This window comes from Anguilla anguilla, chromosome 1, assembly GCF_013347855.1.
Source record: "Anguilla anguilla isolate fAngAng1 chromosome 1, fAngAng1.pri, whole genome shotgun sequence".
NCBI lineage: Eukaryota > Metazoa > Chordata > Actinopteri > Anguilliformes > Anguillidae > Anguilla > Anguilla anguilla.
Window position 1 is genome coordinate 43,342,127 of NC_049201.1, and position 19,011 is coordinate 43,361,137.

The window sequence follows — 19,011 nt, forward strand, 5'->3', positions numbered from 1 at the left end:
TTTTGGGTTGGTGCTCTTAATTTTTATTTCTACTTTTTAAGAAAACCACTGATGATGAAGGCTTCTTTCAAAATTTATAGTGGCCATGACATGATGAATATGACATTTTGACTGTCAATGCAACGTACTTAACCTGCATTACTTCAGTGAATGTCCATTTGTATAATGGATTGTATGTAAAGAAAGTAAGCTGTCTGGATAATATTTTTTTTACAATTATGCCATGATCAGGATTTTGACATTATAGAAATAACAGCCTCTTCAAAGAACTGCAGCATAAAGAAAAGTGGCTATATTAATTCATTGTGGAACCCTGCCAGCCAGCTTTGCATTTGCTTACTGCTTGTGGTGACTGCGCAAGTTGTATCCACCTCAGTGAAAGGATTGGTGAGCTGGAAGGCAGAATATGGGACGACAGTGGCTCCTCCTACCACTGGAAAGCTGGACTTCACTGCTCTGGACCCGGGTCCTAGAGCTTCCCCAATCCAGTATGATGACCACTATCCTCTCTCCTGCGCGCCGCACGGCTCCCTCCCCACTGTCTCCGTCTGCTGCAACCAGACGGGCTGCCTTTCCTGCTGGTCACCATTTCGGTACACCTAGTCGCTCTACCCCACCAGCACAGCCGTGCTTATGGACTTGCCGATCCCCTTTGTGATCCTGCCCTCTTGCCCTCAAGGCTATAGTAAGGCTAAAGGACAAACTTGGGGGGTAAGTTGCTTTTTAAAACCACCATTGACACCTTTCCTTGGAGCATTTGTGTCTATTATAGTTTAAGTTTTCCCACCTGGGAATCCACTAGAGGCTTATCTGAGCATTGCTTATTACACCTTCGAAGGCACGTAACATGGTCACAAGGGAATCAGTCCTGGGGTCAACATCAGAATACACAGAACACTGGAACACAGATGCTTCACCCCTTTTTTTTTCATGAAACCTTGGCTCAGGTTTGGGTCTGTGAAGTGGAAGCCTATCCACTCAATAAATATAAATACAAACATCCAGAAGAAAAGTACTTAATCACTCTATGTCAGAAAAGCACACATAAGAGAAGTCAGAATATGCCACCAGGTGTGACACCATTAGGGAGCTAAGCGATCAAAACTGCACCCCACATCTCCTAATTCACACCACACCTTCCTCATTGTGAATGTCTGATGGGGGCTTGATGGTGTTAGGGAAAATGAATTTAAAATGGGTAGTGCTGAATGCCAAACTTTGATCAAACAGCAGGTGTGGCTCAAAACAATCAGAAGCATGGGGCCAATGTGTAGTCATGGGCAGGCTTCTGTATTTATGTACTAAGTGTCGAAAAATTAAGAAGCACATTCTCAGAAAGCATGCATATGTATGCCTTACATGTGTTTTCAATGAGAAACGTACATTTCTGACAATTATTTTAATATGACAACTGCAAGAGTTGAGTGTGGTGTTCAAATGTTATGAAAATAAGGAGATGACAAGTAAAATAACTTCTTAAATATCTTGATATGTCCTGCTTTTTGCTGATAATGTGAGCCAGTGGTTCAGATTAATGTGAAATGGATGGCACTCTCTACCCTGTCCAGTCACATGACATGTCACAGCTCCAGTGAAGTACCTTAAATTGAGAGCATCTGAATATTTCTGCTCACTAATGCCTGGTGTAGCAGTTATGAGCATCTCAGTTGTGTATCTAATACCCAGTTTGAGAAGTGTATGATTGCCTTCATTGTTTTGAGCTTTCCTACAGTATGTGAGTACTTCTGTGTTTTCTTTTTTAGTGCCCTCTCTCATACCAACAGTCGATAGCTGAACAGCTTATAGCTGACTGACTGAATAGACATCAGACTCTATATGTGGCATTTCTGTGGCTCTAAGAAGTTTATTTGTTTCGTCATTCCACAGCTATATTTCCTTGATGTTTTTGCATGTAATGCCTGCATTTGATTTTAATGTGTGAATTTTATGTACATGACCCCTTCCAAATGTACATCCTGTTCAAAGCCTGCATCCTGTTTAGTCACAACGGTTTTTGGATCCCTTTTGCCTTCAAGCTACACAAATTAAATCATTAGCTCTTTCATTAGCTTTCATGGTTTATTCACTAGCACCAAAACAGACAGAGTTTGAGGGTAACCATCGGCAGAAGAAAGGAGCCAGAACCCCACCATTTCAAGCGCCTGCTCTGATCCTCTTTGCCAGCATGTGCCAAGATGAAAGGAAGCCTGTCTCCATGGCAGGCAGAAACCTAAATAAATTCTCTGGGTCTGTTTCTGCATTGCTGCAATTTCACAAATTAGCTGGGAGGGTTTCGGGGTGGGGGCCACCAAGTGCCCAATGGAGTCACGCAACCTCCCATTTTGAAGGGCTTAAGAAAACCTCAGCCATGTCGATTAAACTCACGATAGCTGTAACAGCTGCAGGATTTGTTTCAGCATTCAGTTTTGATTTTGAAAGGTTTCCTGAAGGAGAGGGGAGTGCACAAGCCCGTGCGCACCTCAGATAGGACTGTTGGGGCACAGCATATGAAGTTCGTTAACCATTTTAATCACAATAAGATGTGCTGCCTCAAATTCAGGGTGTGTTCCTGACTTCAGCAGAAATCCTTCTCTTCTTGCTGCTCCGACCAGCCCAGAATCTCTGTCCACATTATGCCACACTTGGCCGTGTGTTGCATCATAAGATTCAGTGATGTGAAATTTATAACGTTATGTAAAAATTCGTATTTTTTTTGTCTTCCATATGACTAATAAATTAGCATACTTTTATTTAATCAAGTCTTGAATATGCTGATGGATAATTAACTGATTTGGAGTGTTGCTAGTTAAATAGAAAAAATATATAAAACAAAAAATAACACAAAATTCAGCTGTGTGCATAAGTAAGGATTTTAACAAAGTTTACAATCTTATTCTTTTAGAGGGTGTTGTTTTGTAAGGGATTTTGTGAACCAACTTTATATAAACTCAGATAAACATTTGTAACCTCACAATATCTACTGGCATAGGCAGAATGCCATCAAGTCACTATGGCCACTGCCAAAAATCCATGGAAGAAATGGTCCTAAATAAATACTGAAATCACACTAGAGCACTGAAACATATTAAAGACATGAAGCTTTACATAAACATTATATAGCTATCTGAATCCAAAAAAACTTAAATTTCTCAGGAAACTAAATGAACTCATAGGGACCTTAGTTATTCTGATGTTTCTTTCTCAGTTTTACACAGATTAAGCAGGTTTATGTAATAGATAACCCACATGCAACAACTCATTTTGTTCAAGACTTCCCATCAGGAAATGCCAAGCTTATGCATGGAAATGGTGTGGATTATTTGGTTGACTGTGACAGCCCTCTGGCTGCATGTGTGTGCTGTCTCCTTGCCTACCTGCTGGGGGCTCATTATGCTGATACAGAACACCTACCTGAAATTGGGATTGTTGGTGGTGATGTGTAACACCTGGGCGGAATCAGTGCCACTCACCTCTATAAAAGCAGCCGAAGTTAACTCCTCTTTCTCTCTGACCTACTCTTCACGTTAGCGTGTGTTGTTCTGTACTGGATTGTGTGACTTTTGTAATGTTCTTTTGGTTTTACACCTTACAACACCTGACAGCACTTGTACACACAACTAACCATTCCCTTCATTACTGATCCTACTGACTTACACACTTCATGCCTTTTTTTTGTCTTGGTTACTACTTCAAGTTCATCGTTAAACCTTCAGTTTACTCCTTTAATCAGGTGTCGTTTCCCTCCTTTGTCCCTTGAGCTGGGTTGTGACATTGATCATATTTATAAAATTGTATTTATTTATTTTTTGCTTACTTTGCCATCACATTTTCTTGCAAGACCAGCAAATAGACTGGCTAGCTATTTAGCTCTAGCCAAAGAGGGATATTAAACAATTAACTATACACTTAAATCATAAATATCCATTTCCATAAATGTGAAATATTCATATATTAAGACTGTTTAGCCTCCATGTATGCCCTGTACGTCCCAACAGATTACATTTTATGAATGCCAATTCCATTGGCTTGCCTTTCTTGACCAAGAATATAGCTGTCACATCACATTTTTATTAATTTCAAATGAAAAATTGCCTGTCTTTACTTTAATGTCTTGAAAATGAGTGACTAAAGCTTTCAGTAAATGTATGATGATATATTCTTTACAAATATACAAAGAGTAACAATGCAGCATCTGTGTGTATGGACTGCTGGATTTGGCAACCACTTGTATTTGTGAGTTTTCCAGCCCTGATTGCACATACAAACCTTGAGGGCCCTATTTTGAGGTTTGCTTTAATGTTTTCTTCTTTTAAAGTGTTTCAATAGGTAAACACATGGTGCAAGTTGCTTTTAACAGAGAGTGCACATACAACAAGATGAAAGTGGGCAGATAAAAGCTCAGATAATAGCTTCTACTATAGAGTTGACGAAGTGGAGAAGCTGTGACTGTATTGACACAAAGAGAGTTTTCAAAAACTTGCGGACATGGAAAGGCATGATGGTCTGTGTGTGGCCAAGCTGGAGACATTTAAACATTCCTCATAAAAGAACACTTGAATTACCAGCCATGTTATTGCTATGGTTAAATAAATGCATTGGTTGAGTATTGTGGTGTTGCTGTGGGGGTCTCTGTGAGACAATATTTGACCGATTTGATTTGTATTTACACCAAAAATATCTGAATATTGTGATGCAGGACAACACTGATGCAACTGACTTCTAAACAATTCATTATCTGATGACCACAGATGTTTCATTATTAATCTTCCCATGTTGTCAATGTGTTGGGCATGAAATCATTTACCACTAAAAAGACATTAAATAAGTATTATAACTCCACCGGCCACCAGTTTGTCTCCACCATGTGACCAGCAGGGATTTAAACATGCACTTCAATGGTTATCCTCCAGGGGTCCCAATACACACTCCAACAGCACAGTAAAGTGGCAATTTGTATGATTAAGTTTCTAATTTAGGCATTTATAAAAACAATTAATAATTAATAAAAGGAGAGTCATGAAGGAAAGTGAGCATGGTTGGAAGCTTAAATGCTATGAAAAGCATGCCTTTGAGCCAGTGATCCTCACTCCTGTTCCTGGAGAGCGTCCATAGAGTCTGGTGGCTTCTTTTGTTACTCAGAACTTGAATAGCACAGCAAATGATCAGTTAAAGCAGTTGATTGCACAGATCACTAAAGTCACCTGGTTTATTGGGTCTGAATCAGTCACAAATCTTAAGGAAAAAACAAAACTAGCAGACTTTTTGGCTCTCCAGGCCAAGGACTGGGTATTTCTGTAGTAAAAAGAAAAATGCATTCATATAAAGCAGGGGTATCCAATCATATCTGAAAAGGGCAAGTGTGTATGCAGGGTTTTTTGTAGCCCAGCACGAAGACACCTGATTAAAGTCTTGATTACTTGAATAATAAATGAAAGTAATAATCTCGAAGATTTTCATTAAAATAAATGTATTTTAAGTCACTATCTATCGCTGCATTGGGTAACACAATGGTGATTGAGCCTATTTTTATATTAATTTATACTATTATTATTATCATAATTCATGATTAAAAAACTTGGTGTCTGTGGCGACATTCCTGGGAAAAAATCACAAGCGGCGCACAGTTAGCGACGCGTTTTTCATCACCCATCAGTGGTTGGTCTGCCAGAGAGGGTAGGCGGAACTAATGCAACAGGCTCGCTCTTTAACTCACTTGTGTGTGAGCGGCGTACTGTTTTTTCCGGTGTCTGCATGCGTTACAATAACAGGGAAAGGGGGGTTGGGGGAGTTATGGAACCCTAAAAAGTTATTGTGTAACATGAGAGATCATATTATTTGTTGATGTAGATTTCGTATTACATTTAATGACAATGTAACTTTACTAAATTACATAGCTATTTGCACAGCTAACGCTAGCTACCGGACCATGTCAAGAAAGACAACATTAGTTTAGACAACGTTGCGCACAGTATCAATCTCTCATATCAGGTACCGGTACCGACCTCACAAACCGTCTCTCGAATGCAATGCTACCTTGTTGCAACGTTGCAGTGTAGCTAACTTAAGGCCAGTTCAGATCAATGATTCGCAACGAGACTGGGTGCAACTTGCAAAATTCCAAGACGTCTGATTGTAAACGCTCTAAAACTGCACTTGGCGATTTGACAAGGACAGTCTTTTAAAACCTCAGGGCAGGCAACGGCTCTGCTACTAGCCAGTTCACACCGCTGCAATTTTCTCTGCAACATTGTAAAACCGTTTCGCCTCGTTGCGAATCATGGATCTGAACTGGCCTTAACGTTACCGTTATTTACATTGCCATCGAGTTCATCAATATATTATAATGATCGGAATAAAGCCGGGGTATGTGGAGCAGAGCCGGGTCTGATTTCTGAAGACGTCATGCAGGAGAAAACTAAATAAAAGAATACGGCAGTATGGATTAGCATTGTTATTATTTTATTACGCTTCCTCATATGTTCCTTCAGCCTTTATGCCCTTTTTGATGAAATCTCCTTTGTTTTTGTTTTATTCTTCTTGTTCTGATTGCTAATTTAACACCCAGCTCAGCTTTATACTCGAACAGTTTAGCTAGCAAAACCAGAAACACCAGGGGTAACATTTTGCAAGGCAGTTGTTTCAAAAATACCACACAACAATCATTCACGAAAAAGACTGCTTATTGTGCACGAGATACATAATTGCACGAGCCACAGCGAATCCCGCAAATTCTTCTCTGCAGTGTAAAGATGTTCATACCAGGCAAAAGGTGGATAAAGAACGTTTGCAGAAATTGATCATCACTAATTCTACCCCAGGTTTGCTACGGCATTTTAACCCGGCTCGGCAGTGTAAAGACATCTTGAGTTAGCCTAATGTTAGACAACGAATAAGTATGTACATAACGTTACTTTTATAACAACCGTTCTTTATTCAGTAAATAGTAAGTGTTATAGTTGTGGTGCCAACTGACTGACGTCACACAGGCGACACTGGTTGGATCCGGTTGGATCTATGGGAAGTGAGGTCCAAAAACACACCTGCAATTACCACTTCTCGCCATTGGCACCGCCATAGAGAACAGAACTGAAATCTTCGAGATTGTCCCTTTAACTTTTTGTGTAAGTTAACTGCTCTCATTTTTAATGTGGGCATTTCCTACTGCTTTTAACAAACCTCATGTGCCTGTACAACATTTAGAAATACTGCAGCATGTCCACGGTAGTAAGTAATTGAACTGAATCTAACATGAGTGTTGCTTGCAAACATCGCTGTTAATCATAATCTGTGCTCAATTAGTGGCAATTACTTTATCAACTTTTATAATTGAGGTGATACAAATTGGGTAATTGTTTGAGAACGGGCTTGACAAAGAGGCTATTGCGACCTCTAGCTGCCAGAAGACTGAAATACAATGAAAGAAAACAAGGGGAGACAAAATGTTGGCCCTACTTATAACAGATATAATTGCCCCCCATAAAATGCTCTAGAATTACCGGTGTCCAGATTATTAATGTACTTCTACATCATGAATTTGTGCCATTGACTGGCTGTCCCTCACACCCCTCACTGAAAGTGCTAAAAACAAGTATGAAAATAGCAGCCTCAGGAAATCCCATTTTCCACCATCCACATTGCTTTCTCCAAAATATCAGTGCAGCACTCATCTACCATGTTAAATTATGCTTGACTTTCTCTCAAATCTTTCAATCTCTCAAATATGTATGTATTTATTTATTTATTTTTCACAAATACTTAAATATGTGATGCTTTGTGTTTTGAACACTCTCTGGGACTCAAACCTGGCTGGAGTATAATGACAACTCAAAAAACATACAATATTAAATAGAACAAATCTAGTTTTTAAAAGACCACCCTGTTTCAATTTTCTGCCTATTTTTTTAAATTTTTATTTTATTTTTTTTATTTGCAATTAAGTCGACATTCTTTGAAGTTAAGAGTGTGTGGGAGTTGTTCAATGTTATATGAATTTTCATGGAGGAAAAGCATTTCCTGGTCTGATTTAGATGTGCATTTTTCAAAAATGCTTCATAGCCCCCCTTAATTTTACAAACATAGTCCATTTGTATAATGTGTAAAATTACTCTATAGCATCATATAAACAATTATATATAGTAAGCAACATTAAAATACTATATATACTGTATACGGTTAATGAAAAATGTTAACAATGTTGCTGACAAAAATAACAAAAATAATGCAATGCAATTTTTTTTTTTTTGCAACCAATGCAGTAATTTTTGTTTTTTCACACTACTATTGTCATATTTCTGAAAAAGAAAAACAACCTATTAAATATAATTAAAGGGAAGTTTGGTTTTTGTACACTATAGGAAGGCAACGTGTTGGCAGTAATTCATTGGGTAACAGACTGAAATATACGAGGATTACAATTATTCTGTGTTGTCACTACTCACTGGCTGCAAGCATTTTCAGCAGTAATTCACATCTTCTCATCCTTTCTATATTTCTGATCTTTGAACACTGATGTCAAATGAAAGTACCGTGAGCTTACTAGCTAGCTTCATATGTGAGCCAACTTTCAAGGAACATTGCAAAGTATTAGTGTCATTACTTTCACGTTTGATGTTTGCACTGGAATTATTAAATTTAAGCTGATTTAGCCATCAAGCTACTGGAATTTATTTGATATAAAACTAAAGTTAGCATGGACCATCAATTTGTATTGTATTCTTGTTAGGACACCAAGTATTGCTGGTGGAATATATGCCTTCCAGCAAGCTAATACAGTAAGTGGTGAGCAAAACAAAATGTTACAGCATTTTTAACATTGTCACACCGAGTCCCACCTTGGCTGTAGAATAGACCCACATGAGTTTAGGGCATGACACACGTACAGGCTACACACCCATATGTCGTCTATGGTACTGCACATTCCCTAAGATGCAGGAAAGAGGACACAAATAAATTAACCACGGTTTAAAACCTTACCTTTTATAGGTATAATGAACCAAAGAAAGCCTTATATCAATTCATTAGAAGATTTCAATGAATGTTTTTTTCTCTCCTGAAAATAGACCAAGTTCTAATACTGCTCATTACAAGAGGAGTCGGTGCTGGGAATTTAAAAAGAATATTTGTAATTAGCATGCCATTTACATTTACATTAGCCAATCAGGTGTGCAGCTGTTTAGTGGGTTACCATTGGAAAGTGAATTTGAAACGAATATCAATACAGAATATCAATACAGAATACAAAGGAATTATTATTATTATTATAACTACTACTACTACTATTTTCCCATTTATACATACATTTATACATAAATTTTAAAATGTAAGTATACATCTATCTTGTAGTTTAATAAACGCTGAATATGAAGAGGGTCTTCATAACAAACATAATAGCTTACATATGTGTGCTCTTACTATATCCACAAGTAACAAAATCCATATTGTGATTATATCAAATATGGATCATCATGATATCAAATATATCGATATTAAATATGTTGATTCCCAGTTTGTTTGTTTTATCTTGTTTGCATTTTGTTATTTTTTACAATGATTAAATTGTCAGGCATTTTTTCACACTATTCTATTTCGTTCTTTTTAAATTGGCTTCCTGATTACACTTGTTTATTACCCATTTGTTATTTTAAATAAAATAAAAGTAAAGTTTCCCTGGACTGCTTTATTGCTATTTGAGAGGTGATTTTTAATGGTTATCTGAAGGCCCTGAGGAGAGACATACAATATTGTTCAGGAGCCTGCCAGATAAAAGCTAATTGAATCTTTATATGATCACAGTTCTATATTTCTTGCACTCCTTTTGTGGCTCCACATATTCCAATTCTAAACAACAAAACAGAATTAGCCCATGTAAACAGCAGTTATTGTATGTATTGTGGAAATGAGACGTGCCATATCTCAAGAGTGCCATTTCAGAACTGTTGCACATGCTACTCTTTCAGGAGTGCTCTTCAGATATGCAATACAAGCGCTGTACTGAAATTATAATTACATCCACACTTTGAGGAAAAAAGTTTGAATGGCCACCTTCACTATAAGCATTTCAAACACAGTACACCAAAATAAAAGTTCAGCAATGTCTTGCTTGAATGTTCCCTCCTGTTCAAAAGGAGCAGGTGGGAACGGCCTGCTGCTTTGAATAGGCTGCCATTGTGCCCTCTGTACTTGGACACAGAGTGTCGGTTATTTTATCTCCCTTGGTTTCTATGAAAATGCGCCCTAACGGTCCACTATCGCCAGCGGGGATCTGGAGAATTGTGCTCACTCTGCCTGAGGGCAGAAAGGGCCCCGTTGTGGGGAAACGGCCTTTATCTAACCGTCCATCTGTCTGTATAACCGCACTGTCAGCCAGTAGAGGATCTCCCACATGCTACACAGTGGCAGACACATCCCCTTAATGAAAGGCTTCCCCTGGTCATTTCTGAAGCAGCACTGGTTTTGCATAAACAGTACAATGCAGATGAGGCACGCCGTGCTTCCTGCTAGGGTGTGTTAATTTTAGTAAGTTGCATCATACTTTCAGAACACTGGTTGTACTTTCTCAGCTCACGGTTGTTTTTGTGGGGCCTTTTTAAGTCTCTTTCCTCACTCACAGCTCACTCTACCAAAAATAAAACTGTAAATATAACTCACAAAAAAGAGAATGTACTCACGAGACATGGATTCAATCATTTGTCTTTAACCCTGTCTTTAAAATAAATACAAGAGTTAGATTTTTTCCCTTCTGATTTTAGTTTGGCAAGTTCAATATCACTGAAGTCTGAATACTGTCTGAAAACTGAATAAATTGTGAAAGAACAATAGTTTTGAGAGTGAAGGAAAAAATGTGAAAACTTATTTGTTCTATTAATTCTTTCACACAATCGCATGTCATATGCTATGTTTTATTTCATTTTTTTTTTCTTTTTTATTTGTGTGAGTGTATGTGTGTCGTGTGTGAGCGTCTGTAACATCTGAGGTGTTTTTGTATTGTGCACAAAATATACTTATCAGGATATTAGGATATTCAACCATTATTTAACTTGCTTTGTTCCTGGCCAGAATTTTGTTGCAGCCTATCCCAGCATGCATTGAGCAAGAAGCAGGTCAATCACACCATTCAGTCACACCAATCATGGGTGTTTTCATGGATAGTATCTAGTAGTAGTAGCTCTGTTTAAATGAACAGAAATTAGTCCTTTACCAAATTAACTTTGCAAAAGTCTTTTTTTTGTGTGTTCTCATTGTAAGTGGACTTGAAAGAGGCTCTCTTTCTGGGCCAGTTTAGCATTGATGAAATCTCAGACCACTTGTTTTTCACACAATGACTCCTTTAGAACTCAGACCTCAATGCTGTAACATTGGATTATGAGCAGGGTTTCACACACTTGTCCAACATCTGACTTCACCAAAGACAGAGTGTTACAAGGAGGTGCACATCCAGACCAGAAAATTTGATGAAATGCACATTTGGCATCCTTAAGGGTCCATTTCGTTGCCTGGACCTTACTGGTGGAGCCCTGTTGATCAACCCAGAGAAAGGGGCACCGGTGTCTATGGTCTGCTGCATGCTCCACAATATTGTAGTGCACAAAGGAATGACAGTGGAGCTGTTTGAAGCGGAGAGAGAGAGGAGAAGAATGGGTCCCTTGAACCCATGTGTATGGGGGATAGGGTATGGGAGACAAAAGCATGCAGAAGTGATTCAAAAATTTTTCTCATGAGCAAACACACTAATTTTAGGGAATGCGCTTCTTTATCATTTTACCAGCACAAACCCCTGGTGCGGCATCTTACCAAATATGGAAAAATGCTATTTATCTCATTAGCATCTATGAAAGCCCCCTAAATCCTTAGCAAATAGGGCCCCAAGTGTGAAACATCCTTCGACTTTCCAAGTAGCCTAACTTGCATGTTTTTGGACTATGGGATTTGAAATCTGTAATCTAAATCAAGGGTGACAAAACAGTGTCTGCTGGTTTTCAGTGTGCTTCAGCACAAGAGATTAATTTAAGTCATAGACTGACTAAAGAGTCCACACACCTTGTTCACAAGGCCTTAATTGGCTGCTGATTGAGAGGAAACCAGAAATACCGGCAGACACTGCTGCCCACCAGAACTGGAGATTGATGCACCTGATCTAAATTCTCATGAATAATGACTGGCAGGTGACTAAAAAAATAAAAAATAAAAAATTAAAAAGAGCAAAATATTCTTTGCTGTAACAAAGAAGATTATAAACTGTTCCAATTATGCCACCGAAGCTTTTTTTTTAAAGAGCATGAGGGGCTTTCTCTCAAATTTACTATGACCAAGCAGGTTCGGATTAACAAATCAGGTTAGCAAATTTTCAGTTACTTACACTTCATTTCTTCTCACCTGTAAATTTTCACCAATCAAGTATTCAGCCTTTCACTTATGCGTTCAGTCAGGCAATGACATTAATTGGGTAATAACTTGACTAAAGGGCAACCAGAGATATTCACTGACATCACTGAAGTAACACATCTGACACTCATTTGCTTTCAATTTAGCAACTAGGCTTAGTTTCTTCTGGTTGTTTTTGTTGGATACTGGGTAAAGGAAGAGCCAGGATGGAATGAAGAGAATGGAATGTTCTTTTTTTATTTCTTATCCCAGCTCAAGAAGTAATACCACTTCGCTCAAACTACAAGCAGCTGTGACTAAAATGATTGATTATATGGAAATATGAGTGACTCAACTATACAAATGTAGAAACACTCTTTATCTTAAAAATCGTAGACACAAATAAGTGTTACAATAATTATAAAAATATCTACAGTCTTAATTAGTGTACACCCAATTTCACCACTGTCTCGTGGAATTTGAAATATTATCACCTTTTTTTTGCTTTAGACCCAATAATTCCGCTGCTACCACGATAATGAGAATGATAAATGTCTTGACCTCTGCTTCAGATCATAGCAAATTACCAAATGCACTTGTAATTAATCTGCCAAAACACATTTTATCAAGTTGATCTTTATATATTTTTACAAAAAATTCAGAAACACTGGTTTTGCCCAGAGTGCAGTGACCTGGGGCTGTATCATGAAGCAGGATTACTGAGTTAGCTGGATAACTGCACTGAGTAAAACCTGGAACAGTTCTTTTTGCTGCAGTCCAGATTTGGGAGGGTTCCAGGTTTTACACAGTGCAGTTATCTAGTAATCCTGCTTTGTGATACAGGCCCCTGATCTTAGTGAGAAGAAACAATGTGCATACATTGTAAGGCATTAGTCTGAACTTCTTGAGTTTGGTAAAGGTGTACCACAAGTTGCAGTCTCGGGACCTCGTTAATTTTAGGCTTTTATTAATAATTTACCCCATTATGTAAAAGCTATACAGTCCATTTATGCACTGACTGACATATTCTATGCTGCCAACACAAATGTGTCAATTAATCACAGCTTTCCACAATTACTTCAACAATCCAAAAAAACATGTTTGTTAGCAATAAACTAGTCCTTAGTCATTTTAATCAGTATACTGTAGAACCTTAAAGTTCTACAATATGCTGTTTTGGACCAGATGAAGCTTAAGCCTGCTACCTAAAAATGAGCAATTCACATAATTGATGGTACTTTACTAAATAATGTTGACTGTTTAAAATATCTTGGTCTGTGGGTTGACCCAGGACTGTCTTTTAAGAAACATATTGACTATCTATGTGAAAATATCAACTGCTGTGTCAGAATATTGTATGGGTCAAAGCAATGCTTTACTATGAATGTAAGGAAAAATCTTATATCCCAATTGTTGTCACCCAATCTTGATTATAGAGATATTATTGACCAATAAAACACAAAGACAAAATTATCATTGGAGCTTTGGATTTATTTTGCAATCATTTAATTGGATTTGTTCTTTCTTGCCCTTTTGAACACATCGCTTATTGTACAAATAACTTCAATGGCCATTGCTCCAAAATAGATGGCAGCTCCATTGGTACCAGTCTCTTTTTAAGTATATACACTTAAATTACCCCATCTATTTACAAGAACTCTCATTCCACTAATCGCTAATTACTCCCTAAGGCATATACAAATCAACCCCTCCTACATTTAAAAAATGCTCTTGTAACTTATCTTACCACAGACTGCTCTTGCTAACTATTATGGAAAATTAATCAGGAATTGGGTGCCTCTGGTTGAGGTGAGTTTTTTATTTTCTCTTTATTTCCATTCTTCTGTACAGAGATGATGCATAAATGCATTGTGCAACGCATATTTTGTCAGGACCCCCTTGGAGATTAGATGGGACATAAAGTGGTTTTTAATTCTAAAACAAATAATTGTAAACCCCTTCTGTACCTTAACCCATCCACATGCAGAGTGGTCATCCAACCAGCGACAGGTGGCAATGGATTGTTTAGTACAGGTAGCTCCATTATTGCACTGGCTGGCGGCCTTATTGTGGAGCAGACATGACAGATCTTTTCTGATATTTACAGGTGGTGCAAGGTATTAGAGTAGCTCCATGGCATGTTTGTTCTGAGCTAAATTTCCCAACAAATAATTTATGACCTTTCATTGACAAATATCAGCAAGTGCTCACTTGGTTGATCACGTCCACCTGACATCAAACCACAAGCCTGGCCACTGACTGACTTCTGCCAAACATGTCAAATATAAATTTATTTTGCCTTGCTCTCAAAGCTGATGGAAAATTCTACCTGACACTAAAGCACATAAGACATCACAGCTCAACTATTATGATGGTGAAGATATAATTTAGAATGTTCAATTCTGATTTCACAATTACTAAAGCAAATGTAGTATAATATAATGTAATGTTTTGTATATTGTTTTGAATGGTACATTGCTATTTTAAGGCCTATTAAAGACTGACCAAATTGCAGTTACATATATTAAATCCCTGCATTTGGGAAATGCATCAAGCACTTACAATCAATTAACTCCTGAAGAGCTAATTATATTTCTCATGGGAAAATGCAATTGCAAACAATGATGCTCTCCAATGCAAAAGAAAACATTTCCATAATTAATACATAATTGTATTACTCATCTTGATGTCTTGCAAACTCCAAATGAATGCTTGGTTTCATTCTATTTTTTCATTCTATTTTCTCTACAGTTATGTTTCAAACACTAAATGGGTATTAGTCTAGTATCTGTTGCATCCATTGTAAATAACACATAACACCTTGTTCTGTGGGAAGCCTGTTTTGTCTAAAAGTCAACTGACCTTTGTCCTCAATACTGGACTGCAAGCAGGAATCCAAAGGTCACCAAAATGAACTTAGCAAACTGTGTTTGCTGAGGAAAAAAACACCACCTGAAGTTAGTTGTAACTCAAAGTTAAGGACAAACTTTATTTGAATGAAGACACACAATTGAAGAACAAAAAATGAAGACACACAATTAAAATTATGAAATGAATAGAAGTACCAGCCAAAGATATAAGATACTGCAAGGTAATATAAGATTAACAATGGGCTTCTGTCCACATGTTGTTATTGTCGCATTGCAGCAAAAAGTGTATGGCTTGGTTTTGATCTCTTTTCTGTCAGAACAACACATTATTTAAATTAAATATCATAATGGATATGTAAGTACATTTTTGCATGTAAGTACACTTTGCGCTGCATGGATCTGCTTCAGGTACTACAGTGCACGCACCAGGATGCCCATACCAATATCCCTCCAGCACAGAGTCAGACACAAACTGTCATCCTGGACCATACCTTGGCCATGCTAACATTATGTGATAGTGACAGAAAACTACAGCAGAGCACCTGCCATTTCCTGAACGTTCAGGAAGACCATACAGATATCCCTCCAGTACAGAAGTGGAATGCAAATTGCAATTATGGATCAGACTTTGGACATGCTAACATTATGTGATAGTGACAGAAAACTATGTTCTGTTTCCTGAAAATTAGGAAGTCCAAATCAATATCCCAGTTAAGCACTGCAGATGCAACTTGGTGACAGCGGGATCAGAAAAGGACATGCTACTTTTAAATGAGTCAGTGCCCAGCACTACCTGAAGCTATTTATTATTATTATTATTATTATTATTATTATTATTATTATTATTATTATTATTATTATACTAAAAGCAGCAACTAGCAAATGTTAGCAACAGATGCAAGCATATCTAGATGGCTATATTTGGAGCTTGACTGATACTCTTGATACTTAGACTAGTGTAGCATTCAAAATCAGCAGATGACTTTCGACATGATTTTTGAGTGTAGCCATGGGAATTTTAAGAGCTGCCATGGTAGCTGCACCAATCTTAAAGGAGTGGCAATTGAAGTGGCTATGAGGCAGCCCTCTGCTTTGGAAGAGAAGATGGCATTTAGTACATAACCAAGGGTTGGACAGGCATTGCTAGCATCTATCTTGAACACAGGCTTATGAGGAACCGCATAGCGAAGATTAAATTGAATGCCTGCAATAATGACTTTGAGAGAGCGGAATTTTACAAGACTGAAAGCAGTTAACTTGGTATAAAAGTGCATATTATGGGAATGTTAACCAGGAGAGGTGAAACAGGAAAGGCAGCACTGAAATAGGATGACCAGGCAGAGTCAAGGGGCTTTAATGTTAACTTCACTATCTCTGACCTATGCAATTAGCTGCAGCAGACAAATAGGTTCCCAGAGAAAGGTTTAATACAGAATAACCTGACTGAATATTTGGGAGCTTCACTGACTTTTTCCTTCAACAGTGATGACATGTGCGCTAGGCCACACATAGGTGGAACATTAGGACACTGTGGCAGGGCTCGATTTGCAAGAGGAATTCAGGGCAATTGGAGGACCACACCGACTGGTTAAGTAGGCACACACACACACACACACCTGGAATGTGTTATGAATAAATCCAGGTTTTAAAAGTGTTCTTCTTTCCATAGTAGGCGTCTGAGACGGGGGATCCCATGCCGCTCTGAGAGAGAATATGCCGCAAGCAAAAGTTTTCTGTTTTTGGTTAAATTTATTTTTTCTTTGTTGTTTTAGTTTTTTATTTTTATCCTCCTCCACCAGGGTGGCAGGAGAAGGTTTTTTATTTGTTTTTTGTTTAATTGCTTGTTCTCTCTCTCTCTCCATTTGTAAAGTCATCTGGAATGTCCGTGTGTCCAGCTGTTCAGTCCCTACCAGGGTGGTTACGACTGACACTTTCACTTTATTAGAAAATAGGATGGATTATTATTATTATTATTAGTCATTCATTCATTTGCAAACTGAATTACGGTCATTGCAAAGTTAAAATGGGCCAACCGAGAAGAAAATTACGTTTGGTAATGCTCTGATGAAAAAGAACATGTCAGTCATGCGAGAGAGTTTCTTTATGAGCAGGAAAGCTTGTATGAGATTACTATTTAACAGAAGACGGAGGAACTCTAAGGGAGGTAGCAGCCTTAAAGTCTTACACCCATAGTACATTTAGCCTGGGAAATGTTTTTGACTGCAGTAATGCAACTACAGGATCCAAATAAGGAAATCTACTAAGAAATAATCAAGCGGATGTCACATAAAAGGTCATTTGGAAGTGTTGGGTAAAATCCAACATAGTGGCTTGGTAGCATTAGTAATGCCTATTACAAGTCATACTAATAGTAAATGCAAATAGACAGAACTTTAACAAATGGGAAAGAAGCCTTGCAATGATAAATGTTCAAGATTTTTCTAATTTTCTTCAAATTCAGCTAGGTAGGTAGTACAGGCCTTGGGATTATTACACTGAGATTACTGCTCTGTTATTTGGTCCAGTGGGGCAACAAGCAACATTGATAAATTTGCTGTTAAAACATTGACTTTTTCAGTACTTTGCTTTTAATGGAACATCTCCGTAACTGAATGTAGAGAAATATTCTGTAAGAATCTTTCTGTCAGCTCAGACAAACAATCCACACAATTCCCTCCTACAAAAATACAAATTCAATAAAACAAATTTTTTTTTTAGTTTTTTTTTTTAGCAATGGCAAAGTGGAACTCCAATGTTCCAGATGCACTGAAACGGAACATGGCAAGAGTTACCAGCACCGATACCATATCAGCTAACAAGAAACTGAAGCCCTGTTCTTTGGTATTTTTTCCGAAGGGAATCAGCAATTCAAATGATATGTAAAGGCTACCAATGTCAAAAACTGAATGTACATAAATTAAGTCAGGCTTCCCCAGGATTCATATAAACCACAGGTGTCAAACTCCAGTCCTGGAGGGTCGCAGTGTCTGCTGGTTTTTGGGGGTGTTCTCAGCACAAGTGTTTCATTTAAGTCATTGATTGGCTAAGAAATCCACACACCTTGCTCTCAAGGCCCTAATCGGCAGCTGATTGAAAGGAAACCACAGAAACCCGCGAACACAGTGGCCCCCTTCGGATTCAGTTTGACACCCCTGATAGCAGCATTGATAGGTAACTAAAAAACCAAGATCGTGATTGGGTGCTAACTATGTTCGCTAATAACAACCGGCTGGAAGATTACTAATAAATCGTCCTATGACAACCAAAAAAGGGGTAAATAAATACCTGGGTTACCCATTTGTCCTATAATTTTAAAAACCAAACAATACTTGAATATATAACGCTCCCTTCCTTTGACTGGCAGGCTATATAGTCAGGGAGAGTGAGTTAAGTTCTGCAACAATATCCGAAAGACATGAAAGCTGGCATCACTTAGAAGCATAAGATGCCACGGAAAAGGGAACACAGCGCTCAACAACTCGACAGGTAGTCCATACACTTTTGAGCAACGATTATTAAAGCAATAATTATTTGAAGCAGCTATTGTTAGAGCAATAACTCTGAGCATAACTCTGTGCAGGGCAAGCGCAGCCTACAAAAGCAGCGCAGGCAATTGGCAGCACTGGAGAGGTCTAACTGCTGATTTAAAAAAGGTGCTCCATTATGTGTGCATGTGATTGGATGGGTATGATAAAATGTGTGTATGTGATTGGTTGATTATAGAAACACGTGAGTGTGTGATTTCTGAGACCGATCGTTGGTTGGCTGCAGCAAGAGCTTC